Raw genomic sequence first — 11,565 nt, forward strand, 5'->3', positions numbered from 1 at the left:
GCAATGCGGCAAACCTCTGGTCTGGGCTCCTTTGATCTGGCAAATTCTTCCCCTACATGGGCTGCTGAGGCTGTAGAACCAGAGACGTGCTTCCACAGAGAGCAAAGCAGGTGGAGACACTGGGATGCATTCAGCACGCACTACCCTGTACCCTTGGTCAATTTCATATGCATCCCTAAATCTGTTTCTTTTCTGGTTTCAGGTGAAAGTGAAAATAATCTCGACCAAGGCATTGTTCACATCAAGTCTTAAACCGGTACCAGCTTTTGTGGTCTGACCTAGCTCATCAGGTACAGTTGGAAACTGTAATATAATAATATAAAATACATATAATAATATATATTATTCCCATCTAATCCTCCCCAAACAAGGGGTGATGTGTCAGCACACTTAGTGCTCACCAATGACTCCATAACCTCCTCTACGTTTCCTAGCTTCCCCTGCAGAGAGGTTGGAGTCCTGTGACTAGTTCTGGTCAATGGATCAAATAGAAATATCATACACCTTCGGGTTTCGGCATCCCTGTTTTTAACTCCACCCGTCTTCTGTTCTAATGATCTTGGCTTTGGAGCCATTAGTCGCAGCAGGGAGGACAACTGCCAGATCCCATTGGAATCTATGAAAGCAAAAAATACGTCATTGTGTTAAACCACTGAGATTTCACAATTTGCTATTGCAGCATAACCTATTCTGTCCTAACATTAGAAGACATTCAGAATATTTAATAACTAGCATAGAATGGACACTGACCTACCAGAATACATATGCTATGACCCATCAGAACAGACATTGGTTGTAAACAGCTGGTATGATTTTTATGAGTCCATACCAATTAATAGCGCAGAAAACAATACTAAGAACTTGTTCCATTTTTAATACTTGATGAAATTGAAGTTCAAAGAAGATCAAGTGACCTGCCTGAAATTAATGCCTTGTAAGTGATATTCAATCCAGCTGTTTGTTGCAAAGCCCACTCTCATTCTCAGCATTCCGCTTCCTGCTTGTGGAATGATGGCTAAGTTACCTCAACAACACATCAAAAAAGTTAGGTTGTAGGGCGCCTGGGTGGCTCAGTGGGTTAAGCCGCTGCCTTCCGCTCGGGTCATGATCTCAGGGTCCTGGGATCGAGTCCCGCATCGGGCTCTCTGCTCAGCAGGAAGCCTGCTTCCTCCTCTCTTTCTGCCTGCCTCTCCATCTACTCGTGATTTCTCTCTGTCAAATAAATACATAAAATCTTAAAAAAAAAAAAAGTTAGGTTGCAACAGAACTGTCCGAACAGCTTAATTATTTTTCTTAAACTATGGAGGTATGGACCCAAAATATATGTTTATCATTGTATTTTCTTTAACTGGAACCTAGTCTTGCCTCTGTAAAGCATATCAGCATTATATCTTGCCTTTCCTTTTAAATTTTCCTTTTGTTCTTAGTCTTCATTAACCCTGAAACCGTATTATTTAGGTTGATACATCCAACTTTATGATAGAACATACACATTAAAAAGGCAAGAGGAAAATTAAGCCAGATGAAATGCTTGGCTTTTGGCATGTTCTTTTCCTTCTGCTGCTCATTCTTCATTTAAATGCCTGTCTTTTTTCTCCATGACATGATAATCATCTCCACAGCAACTAACTATTATATCACAAAGGATGGTGCCAGTGAATGAGAACTGATCAGCCAGAGCTGAGCAACACTGAGGCAACAGTGATTCTATTTTCTTACAAATATCTCTAATTATAATAAGCTAAGGAAGAAATATATCATTCCTGTCTTACACCCACCTCTCGAATACAAGCAGTGCTCTGACTGCAGGGATTCTCACCCACAGTTCGCTTTAAAAAGAGCATATTCCTCGGTAAAGATGGTATCACCTGTTAAGGCAAGGCAAATGTATGTCTAGACTGAAAAGTAGACCCAAATTAAATTAAAATCAACACAGATTACCGTGTGATTTACGAGTGAAAATCAAAGCAGCATTTTACAGATGGCTAATAACATTCAAACAAACAGCAAATCAAAACCTCTGGAAAAAGTGATAGGAAGGGTACAGAGTTACTTGGCAAGGGGATAAGTATTATCCGAGCTTCTCTTTCTAACAAGGAAGTGTGTGGAATGGGAGTGGTGTGGTCCCGAGGTTGTACAGGTGCTAATCACAGCAATGACACCCTGCGTTACACTGGAAAGGGATTTGAATACTCCACAACACCGTCTCAAGGTGACGCCTTCACTGGCATACAGAATTCTCTAGGGAAGCGAGAACCATAATATAGCCTAGTGATGGAGTCGCAGAGAACAATGGATGATTACTAGATGCAGCCTATTTCCCACTGCTTTTGTATTGGTTTTGTAGAGTTTAAAGTCCAATAATATAATCTATTATACCCAATCTCATAAGTGGCATGTGTTGTTTGAAGAATATCAGTCTTGCCTCTCCCACTAAGATGACAAGCATCTTGAGGGCAGGTACGAAGTCATATATGATTATACTAGATTCTATGAACCCATGTCAAGACAACCACGATAAAGATGTACTGTCTCAATTGAAGATTGAAACGACAAGGTCCTCAGATCTGTATTACACTAGGAAAATATTATTGAAGTCGACACTGTCTCTCTGGTCTTTCAGCCCTAAAGTTCAAATGAGTTGGGGAGTAGGGTGACCCACCATTCTGGGTTCTCTTGTCGTTGGAGTCCTCCCACATGCTCAAACTTATTAGTTTCCTAATGACATTTTACCCTAACCTGGATTCCACTGTCAACCATCCTAGAAATACACCCCCCTTAGTACCTTAAATCTCTAGCCTGTGTTCTTTCATGATCGATCACATCTGGTTTTTCTGGATCATTGCTACTGTCACTTTTTGTGTGGTCTCCGGCCTGATAATTGCTGGTGGAAGTCATGGAATTTTGTTGACATAGCTTTCTTTAAATTTACACTTTTCCTCTCAACCTGGCCTTCCCAGGAATCCTTTAGGTCACCTCTTGCTGATTTCTTAACACTGTCTACATATTCAAAAATTTTAACTGGTATAGCGAGGCACTGACCTTGAACTGGTAGAGCAGGGTCTGAGAGAAGCGCCTAGCTGCACCCTGTATTTACCCTTTAATTGCTAACTGAGGGCCTGGGAGACACGCCAAGGTTGCCTGGGCAGATGTTTACTAACTTGTTACAAAAACGTCAATATTTTGAAAAAGTAGTACAATAATGTGGTTTAAATCAACTATCAATCCTGTTTTCAACTATAACTCTTCCAAAAACTCTCCTTTTAAAATTTTTTTCTCTCAATTCAACATCAACTTTTTATTTATTTAATTTTTTAAAAAAGATTTTATTTATTTATTTGACAGAGAGAGATCACAAGTAGGCAGAGAAGCAGGCAGAGAGAGAGGGGGAAGCAAACTCCCCGCTGAGCAGAGACCCCAAATGTGGGGCTCAATCCCAGGACCCTGGGATCATGACCTGAGCTGAAGGTAGAGGCTTTAACCCACTGAGCCACCCAGGTGCTCCCAACATCAACTTTTTAAAGTATTCATTCAACAAATATTTAATGAGCATCAGCCATCATTCTAAGTAAATAAAAGAGACAAAAAATCCCTGTCCTGTGGCCTTACATTCTAGTGGGAGGGGGTAGGTAACAGAAAACAAAAACACCAAGTAAATCCTATAGTATGTTTGAAGGTGATAAGAGCTATGGAAAAAAAGAAAAAGGAGAGGGTAGGGGAGTTCTGGACATTAAGAAGCAGGTGAAGAGTTTGGATATGGCGTGAGGGTTGGGCCCAGTGAGAAGGTGACTTGAAGAGGATGAGGGATAAGCCATGTGATGAGGAAAAGCATTTAAGACACAGGGACTAGGCCATGCAAAATCTTACCTTCTAGGGACTTTTGGATGGCTCAGTCAGCTGAGCACCTGACAATTGATTCTGACTCTGGTCAGGGACTGAGCCTCTGGTTAGGCTCCACGATCGGCAGGGAGTCTGCTCAAGTTTCTCTCTTTCCCGCTGCCCCTCCCTGCTTTGTGTGTGGACTAACTAAATAAGTCTTAAAAAAAAAAAAAGCTTACTTTCTAGAAACTCCTCACTATCCGAAGATTATTTAACCTTCAACTTCTTGCTCTATAGAAACCAAAATTATTGGTAAATAATCTCTGGCTTTTCTTCCTTTCCACTTCTAGAACATCTTTACATTTTCTTCATTCCTTTATATCTTATATAAATAAGTGTTCCTCTTTCCAATGTCTCTGCTTTCCCCTAACCTCCTCACCTCATTTATTCTTCTATTAGCTACAATCTCTTTTCATTGTCTCTCCAGATACACAAAAGTCTTTTCCAAATTAAAGACACCGTTTCACTTAAATATTTCTTCTAATTATAGACTATTTCTTCCGTTTAAAGTCCCTTCAATTTCTTCACTACAAATACTCCCTTTAGCCTTGATTTCTGCCTTCTGTCCCCTTCAAATACCTTAAAAGGATCTCTTGATTCCTGAAATCAAACTGTACCTTTACCCTGTTCACAGCTCTGTCAGTTGATAATTTTTTACAAGATTTATTTATTTATCTCAGAGAGCACCAGTGACCACAGAGGGCAGGGCCCAAGGAGTGGGAGAGAAAGAATCTCAAGCAGACTCCCCGCTGAGCACAGAGCTTGAGTCAGCCAGATCCCACAACCCTGAGATCATGACCCGAGCAGAAACCAGGAGTCAGACACCCAACTGACTGAGCCACCTAGTCAACCCAGCTGTCAGTTGATAATTATTACTGTCCAGGGAAAACTGGTTTGCAGAGGAATATAATTACTTGTACTAAAATCTGTATTCAGTTTGTTAAAGTTGTAAATTTTAAAACCTCAGATACATCCTGCAATTTAGTTCTCCTTATCTGCCCACTTGGCTTCCTCTCTTGTGGAATGTTCCTTTTCCGGCTTACCAAAATCCTGCTTATTCTTCAAGGCTCAAACGCTCCTTATCTGAAATTGTCTCCTCCTCTCTGCTCCCCTACCATTTCGCTTATACAGGAAAATGGTTTTATGCATACTCTTACCTCCTTCAGAAATCTGTGAGCGCCCTGAGGATATATACTATGTAATGGTTTTGTTTCCTCGAGACATTCCTAAGAAACGGAGAATTCCCTTTTTTTCTTGACTTTCTGTTTTTTAGATATTTTGGGTTTTAAATGAGGCAAAGTGTTTTTATATAATTATTAATGAAACATTCAGTCTCTCTGCACTAGCCGAACAGGGGCTGCAAGATTGAATTCTTGGCAAAAATAATAATTGACGCTAACGACTGTCATGATAATACTGCAACTGCTCTCCTCACACATAACTGCATGAGGCAAACTGTAACTTCTAGGGGCTGGTGGTGGCAACATTTTCCTCATTTTGGGCATTCTTCCTGAGGCTTAATCTTGAGCCTAATGTTCCAAAAACCCCAACCATTGTGTGAACTACTTCATGCCCTTTAATAAAATTCTTTTTCTACTCAGTCAACCAAAGGCAGATTTCGTTGCTTACAACTGAGAACTCTGACTAAAAAGATATTTTCCTTAATTCCCCATAGACCAACTAAGTCATTATCATAATATTTAAAAAGACTTTAGTCGTAGGGATAATACAATGAAAATATAACATTGCAAGTAAACTATCATAGGCCCCTAGATATTTGCCATAAGGCTTAGGGCTCACAAGTCTCACCTGTTTTCCTGAGGAAAGTTTCATAGGCCTCTGCACCCAGTTTCTGATGGGGCTACATGCACAGAACCTAGCTTTACCCCTATCAGGTCCAATCAGCCTTAGGCACAGTGCCTAGGGCCCCCAATATTTTCAGGAAACCATGAAATGTTTTAATTTTAATTTCTTAAAATGGAATTTAAAAAATTTAAATTTTATTTAATAATGTATATAAATTATTCTAAAAATGTAATAATGAATCCAGCCTGGAATAAACAATATGGTAATAAAATGTGTATGTGTGTGTCTGTGTGTGTACAGAGCAGAACAGTGAAATCAAAGATAGATCTATCTATCTATATAGTCAACTGAATATTACCAAGGTCTGGAGCCAATTCAATGAGATAGGGAATTTTTTTAAACAAACGGCATTGGAACAACTATAAAAATGTATGGGGAAAAAACCCCCTCAAGTACTCACTTTTTTTTTTTTAAGATTTTATTTATTTGAGAGAGAATGAGAGAGAGAGAGAGAACCTGAGAAGGGAGAGGGTCAGAGGGAGAAGCAGACTCCTCTCATGAGCAGGGAGCCTGATTCGAGACTTGAACCCAGGACTCCAGGACCAAGACCTGAGTTGAGCCACACAGGTGCCCCTCAAGTACTCACTTCTGCAGCACATACATATACAAGAATTGGAATGATACAGAGATTAGCATGGCCTTTGTGCAAGGATGACATGCAAATTTGTGAAGCAGCCCATATTTAAGAGTTTATTTAAGAGTTGACCTTAAGTATTTTCCCCACACAGAAAAATCTTAACTGTGTGAGGTATTGGATATGTTAATTACCTTGATTGTGTTAATCTATTTACAATGTATATTTATATCAAATTCTTACATTAGGACACTCTAAAAAATGATCAAAAACTGAATAGACATATCACCCAAGAAGATACAGAAGGCAAATAAACATATTAAAAGTTGATTGATATCACATGTCATTACATTATTGCAAATTAAAATAACCATGAGATACCACTACACACCTACTAGAATGGCCAAAATCCAAAATGCTAACACCACCAAATGCTGGCAAGAATATGAAGCAAGAGGAATTTTCATCCATTGCTAATGGGTATGCAAAATGGTACAGATACTTTGGAAGACAATTTGGCAGTTTCTTACAAAACTTAATATTCTCTGACCACATGGTCTGGGAATTGCATTCTTTGGTATTTACCCAAATGAGCTGAAAAGTTTATGGCTACACAAAAACATGCACACAGTTGTTTAAAGCAGTTTTATTCACAATTGCCAAAATCTGGAAACAACCAAGAAGTCCTACAGTAGGTTAATGGATAAATAAGCCATGGTAGGTCCAGACAATGGAACCATCAAGCCTTGAAAAGATATGGAAGGACATTAAGTGCATATTATTACGTGAAAGAAGCTAATGTGAAAAGCCTACACACGATTCCAGCTATACGACATTCTGGAAAAGACAAAACTACAGGGCTATAGAAAGATCAATGGGTTGTCGGAGGATGGGTATATATGAATAAGTAGAACACTGAGGAATTTAGAGCATTGAAAGAACTCTGTATGATATGATACTGCAATGGTGGAGACATATCATTATATTATATATTTGTCCAAACTCATTGTACAACACCAAGCATGAACCCTAATATAAACTATGGACTTTGGGTAATAATGATGTGTCAGCTGACTGTAGCAAATGTACCACTCTGGGGTAGGGTGTTGACAGTAGAAGAGGTTATACATACGTAGCGGCAGGAGGTAGATGAGAATTCTTTATACCATCTGCTTAATTTTGCTGTTAACCTAAAACATCTCTAAAAAAAAAATAAAATCTATTAAAAAACATAAGCCATACACTGAGAAAAAATTCTTAATACGTATGTTTGGTAAATAACTTATATAATAATACATGAAAGACACCTACAAATCAAAAATAAAAGGATAAAAAAAATTTGAAATTAGCAAAAAGACATTTCACAAAAAGTGGCCAATAAGCACATGAAAAGATACTCAACATCACTAGTTATCAGGGGAATATGAATTAAAACCGCACTGAAATTCCACTTCACACCCGCTAAAATGGCTAAAACAAAAAGACCAACAACATCAATTGTTGGTGAGCATGGTATACAAGTGGAACTCTCATACACTGTTGATGGAGTATAAAATGATATAATCTCTTTGGACAACTGTTTGGGAGCTTCTTATAAAATTATATATCCACTTAATGACCCAGCAGTTCTAATCCTAGGTATCTATCCAAGAGAATAAAAAACTACATTCGCAAAAACTGGACCAAGAGTGCTAACAGCAGCTTTATTTTTAGTAGTCAAGAACTGGAAACAAATATAAATATCCATCAACAGGATTACGGATTTTAAAAAAAAGTTGCGCATGTATATAAAAGAATATTTGTCATAAAGTACTCATACAACAATACAAATGAATCTCTAAACAATCCACAGTGTAAAAGAATCAAACACCAAAGAATACATACATAACTCCATTTATGTGACTTTAAGAGCATAATAATAGAAATCAGAACACAATTGCCTCTCTGAGAAGGGAGACTCACTGAAGACATAAAAGAACTTTCTAGGGGAGATGAAAGTGTCTTATGTCTCAGCTGGGGTGGTAGTTACATGAATATATACTTTTGTTAAAACTCATACAACTGTACACCTAATACCTATGCATTTCACTGAATGTAAATTTACCTCCATAAGAAAGAAATGTTATCATGTAATTTACCTTAAGCTGGGCAAGCAAGACATATCATTTGCATGGTTTTTGTTTTCTTCCCTGTTGCCTGGAAGTGTTCAGAACACAATGACTGCTCAATACTTGTTTGAGGGAAGTTAAACAAATTAACCAATTGCTTTGGCAGTTAAAGACATACAGTGGGATATTCAGGTAGTTTCTTTTAGGCATGTGTTTAGTTTCCTACTGGTAACTCCTTAAAGAGAAAGGGACCTTTTTCTGTGTTTTTTTTGAGACTGTCCACGATCGCCCTAGCTTTGAGCAAATTAGCTCTGGCAGTCGATGTACACGAATGTGTACCCATGTGCGTGTCTCCATAGAATAATCAGTTGTCTTGGGCTGTCCTCCTGTGATAGGAACTGTCTGAAATTGGCTAACTATTTTTTTAAAGGTGTCTTATCACATAAATATATTGTAAAAATAAACTGAAAAGGAAATCACAAGGGTTTTGAGAAATACATCTTTGCTCAATAAATGATTTTCCATTTCCCCTCAAAAAGTAGAGGAATGACTCCAGGTTGTTCCATATTGTGTTTTTTTGTTGTTGTTGTTCAGTCTGTTCCCAAACTAAAGCATTTATTATGAGAAACGTTTTCCTCAATAATGATTTTAAAGTTTTAAAAAATAAAAGGATTACATAACTATAGGTAGATTATTCGTGTTAGGCTAGTTTTTCTTCCCTTAGATGTACACCCTTAAATGTGACTTGAAAGAATGCATTTTTTAAAAGTTTCAGTTAAAAAAAAGCAGATGGCAGAGAAAGATGTGTTACTGAATCTTAGCTATTAAAATTTGGTGTTTAAATTCCAGATGAGAACGAAGCAAACAGGAGTGTGTACATTTTAACATTTACATACCAGAGCCGTATTTTCCAAAAATGTTTTGCTTTAGATTAAGCAACAGTTACTTAGAAAATCCATGGTCTTTTTCAATATGAAAATAATTGCATTTCAAAAGCCAGAAGTTTCAACAACTTCCAGATTAAAAAATGACGTCTCAGTTAATTTGAAAAGATGACTGAAGAGCTGTTATTCTGTTATATAACTAGCATAAAAGGAAACTTCTGAACCACCACCAAGTTTGGATTCTCTACTTTCAAGCTGAGGTCACATTCCTCTCCCCTGTCTGTCTTGGTATGGCCTCTTCCAGTAAGTATACATCTGGTTTAAATTCCCACCATATGTGATAAATCAATGCATAACAGATAATAAATTTAGAAGACCGTATTCCTATAGGCTTTGGCTTCTATTCTCTTAGCTTTTGCAAGTCTGATGATTTTTCCATCTTAGCTTATCTGTGTTAGAGTAATAAGAGAAGCCCAAAACACAGAATGTACTTTAGGACTAATAATTTATCTCCAAAGGCAATCAACAGGAAACTTGAAATGATTAATCCTGTATCTTTATGAGCTTTGAAAAACTGAGCCCAACATTTCATGACTTCTTATGCTATAGACCTTTTTATCCAATTATATTTAATAATTGGGGGTTATTATTAGTAAATATAACGGTTATTCACTATTTGGATTATTTGCATATTTATTTTTTATTTTAGTACAAACGTTTTTTAAAGACCTAGCACCATTATTACTAGTTAAAGCAGGGTCATCAATTGTGAGAAGGGATTTTAGAATAGTGGTTAAGGATATGGATTTGCCCACCCTATGACTTCAGGTGACTTAGGTAAGTACCGAAATGCATTAAACCTCACCTCTGTTTTCTAATCCATAAAATGATAGTAATTATGGTAACTTCTTCATAAAGTTGGCGTAAAGATTAAATGAGATAATGCTTCTAAAATACTTAGCACAGTACCTGACACATACAGAGATTATGAGACTGTTGGCTATAATCCAATAGCCAAAAATCTCATAATGTAGCACAATGTAGTTGTGTTTACTTACTTTACTCTGTATGTGTCAGGTACTGTGCCACAACTTTTACTTACTGTCCTACAACTTTTTCTTTTACTTACAACTTACAACTGTTAGCACAGTTGTTAATTTACCTACAACTTTTTCATCGTTTTCAGGATAAAGCTAATATTGCCAAGACTGGAGTCCTTTGAGAGGTGCTGTCCCATAGTCTGTAGTTAAAAATGGGCCTCAAGGAAGAATCATTCCTGTTGCCTTTCTTTTATTTACCTCATCACATCTGGTATGTGTCTGTGTCCCCTACTAGATGCCAGGTTCTTTAAGGAGAGGGTCTATGTCTTCTGTCTTTGAATTACTGAGTGTGGTCAGGAGTTATAGACTCTTGCGAAGGTAATGTATAAATGAATATGTATGCAAATATGCTTAAAATATTAATATTACATTTTGAGTTATTTATGTGGTTTAAGTAATCATAAGGAGTAATTTCTTTGAACTCCCTTGGGTCTATAAAGTGATTTAGATATTATAGCTACAAATAAAAGGACAGTTAAAAATCATATGTTGGGGGCACCTGGGTGGCTCAGTGGGTTAAGCCTCTGCCTTCAGCTCAGGTCATGATCTCAGGGTCTTGGGATCGAGCCCCGCATCAGGCTCTCTGCTCAGTAGGGAGCCTTCTTCCCCCTCTCTCTGCCTACTTTTGATCTCTGTCAAATAAACAAAATCTTTAAAAAGAAATCACATGTTGTTCTCGGTTTACATTTCAAAAAGGAGATCTAGCTTAGACATTTTATATTTGAGATACTTATTAGACATCCAAGAAGAGGGGCTGAGAAGGGAGTTGGATATAAGTTTAGAGACGTCCTTAACTTCCAGGAATCTTAGAGAAATCCGTAAGTTTGGAGAAAATTGGGAGTAGTTAACATATACTTACAGCCACAGTACTGAATAGAATCACCCAGACAGAGGATATAAATTAAAAGGGGAAAAAAGTACTAAGACTAAACCTGGGACATTCCAAAACTTAGAGCTTGAGGTCATGATGTGAAGCCACAACAGAGACTGACCTGGAGAGGGTCAGAGGATCCAAGAAATTGGAACCAAGAAAAAGCCAATTATCACATGCTCAGCTCTCACTGACCCTGGCTCTTGCTCGCATCTGTGTTGGGAGATTTTCACAAATTTGGTATGCTATTTGTTTTTGTGGTTTTTTTGTTTTTTTTTTGTTT

At 37.6% G+C, this 11,565-nt stretch overlaps 1 pseudogene; it reads left to right on the forward strand.

Annotated features, from left to right (window-relative positions):
* Positions 1 to 6,331: 6,331 nt before the first annotated feature.
* On the forward strand, positions 6,332 to 6,431 carry LOC122918923 (annotated as a pseudogene).
* Positions 6,432 to 11,565: the final 5,134 nt, after the last annotated feature.

Source organism: Neovison vison, chromosome 10, assembly GCF_020171115.1.
Source record: "Neovison vison isolate M4711 chromosome 10, ASM_NN_V1, whole genome shotgun sequence".
Classification (NCBI taxonomy): Eukaryota; Metazoa; Chordata; class Mammalia; order Carnivora; family Mustelidae; genus Neogale; species Neogale vison.